Genomic DNA, 2478 nt, shown 5'->3' with positions numbered 1-2478 from the left:
CATCCATATAGAAGTGACGTACGAATTATTTGGTTATATATCAGCTTCCTGTTCTTAGCATTATATAATATTTTTTTTTTTATTTTTTAGTTTAATCAGATTATTCCGTCATTATAACGACAGCTCCTCATTTCACACGCTTGTATTCGTCCAAATGTCATGAAATGTTATGTTGAGAGTATATAGCAAGAGATCCACCTTATCAGCGATAGATGTTAATAGATGGTTTACCTAAGTTTATCATTTATAAAAAATTATATTCAGTCTGGGTTCTTTTACTTCTTTGTTTTAAGTAGATGACATAGTTTTATCTCTGAACCGTGTGTGGATTTGTGATTGTTTTAAACAAAAGTTTATCTTATTTGTTATAAGTTAGGATCTGTAATATTTGCTGAATTAATTTGCAGTAGATTTTTCCTTTGTGTATTGTATTGTCACTGAGGAGCTTTCACGAACCATTATCCGTCAAGTACTTACCACATTCGCGACTTATTGTTCTTTATTGCTGAAAAATCAATTGTTTTTTTGATGAAACTCATGTACATATATTATTTTTTCTTTAATTTTTTCTTCGACTTTTCAAAACTTCTATAAATAAATTCATGATTTATTTCAAGTTCAAGTATTATCACTCATAATAAAAAACTCATTACAATTTTACTAATAAGCATAATCAATTGTTTTCATTATCTAAAGTTAATCATTAAAATACAAACGAAAATAATTTTTGCTTAATTGTTGTAACGCTACATTACAGGGATAGTATTAGCGATTTTCCCAGTGAGTTTAAGGACAGCCAGGATGGAACCTACGACAACGGCGTAGCACATTCGATTGGTAAGTGTTCAAATAGGGAAGAAATAGAAAATTTGAAGGGAGGCTTTAAAGCAAATAAATATGCAAATATGTCCACAAAAATTATAAGCAATTTTGGAAAAGTGGCACATTAAAAATGAAAATTGGCCCGGGAAGGTTTAATAATATTTTACATTTTTGTCAAATGCTTATTTATTTATTTCAATTTTGTTGTTTACGCAAAGCGCGGCACGTGTCCTTGTTATTGCCATTTCGTCCATTTTTTATATATATTTTTTCTATTTTTGTGGTTTTTTATTTCAATCTTTTATATTGACAGATTCCGATAATGTGATTCCGCGCAACTTAACACCCGAAGTCCTGCAGGCATTACGTGCGGTCAGATTTATTGCACAACACATCAAGGATGCTGACAAGGATAACGAGGTAGGTGTATATATATTTGACTTTATTACTCATTGTGTTTGGCTCTGTGTCTCGAAGCGTCGAAAATAATATTTCGGTTTTATTATTATTTTTTTTTCTTTTCTCGTCAATCTTATTGTTCTTACTTTTTATTTCATTTGTCCTTATGCACGATTTTTATTTGTTTACTTTTGCGGCTGTGAACATATTTCGTACAATTCTCCGCCCTTTCCTAGTGTAAATAAACATAAATAATATTTTGTCTGCGTGTCTATTTTTTTGATTTGCAGTGGTGAAGTCAAATTGTCGGGCAATAAAAACGAGCGAACTCAAAATGATTTTTATTTCAATGCTTGCATATTGATTGCTCAGGGAAATAATATTAACTGAAGGCATATTTTTCAAATTTTATTCATAAGATAAATGCCAACAGATCTTCTTGTAAACAATTTCAATGTGAAGCTTTAAATAAGGTTCATTCCTTTAAATTTATTTTAAAGCAACAAAATGTGGACAGAGAAAATAAATTTAATTTAAATTTATCTAAAATACATAAAAAATGACGAAAAAATACTAGACTGAATACACTACCCCACTAAGATACTAAACTGTCATTTCTAAATGACTATTTAGAAGTCTCAGCGATTATCTATGCTTGCTACGCTCTAAAAAGGCATTACAATAATAATAAGTTTGCCGACCAGTTCTTAAGATATGGATAAACAGCGGTTTCTTCACTTCTGGTTAAGAGATTATGTCCACTTTAGGTTCATAGACTCTTTGCTATTAAACCTATTATAAACTTTTGTACATCAAATAAAATAAATTTGGCAATATTAAGATACCTGTAATTTGAGAGATTTTCAATCGAAGTTTGTTTTCGTTTATTGCCTAGGTTATGTTAGGTTGGAGTGTCGGCATTGTACGCAAGAAAGAAAGAAAGACCACTTGAGCACAAATAATGATTCGTTGTGGTACCACAGGATAGGCATTTGTTAATAAATAGAGTAAATGTTAGTATACAACCATTCGCCAAAGAATGCAACGACTCCCCCGTTATGTAAAGATGAACTAAACTGACAGTTCTATAAACTTGGTTAAGTTCTTAATTTTGCAAGGTGACAGCTGAGACCGAACGGTAAGGAAAGGAGCCCTGAAGATTTTAAAACTTCTTCTAGCTAAAGATGGGCACTGACACATGTGACGGAGCACAGTTTCTTCCCCACCTTCAGAGCTACAACCACAATAAAATATTAA

The sequence above is a fragment of the Teleopsis dalmanni genome, chromosome 2 (genome assembly GCF_002237135.1).
Source record: "Teleopsis dalmanni isolate 2A chromosome 2, ASM223713v2, whole genome shotgun sequence".
Taxonomy (NCBI): domain Eukaryota; kingdom Metazoa; phylum Arthropoda; class Insecta; order Diptera; family Diopsidae; genus Teleopsis; species Teleopsis dalmanni.
This window is presented reverse-complemented; position numbering follows the sequence as displayed.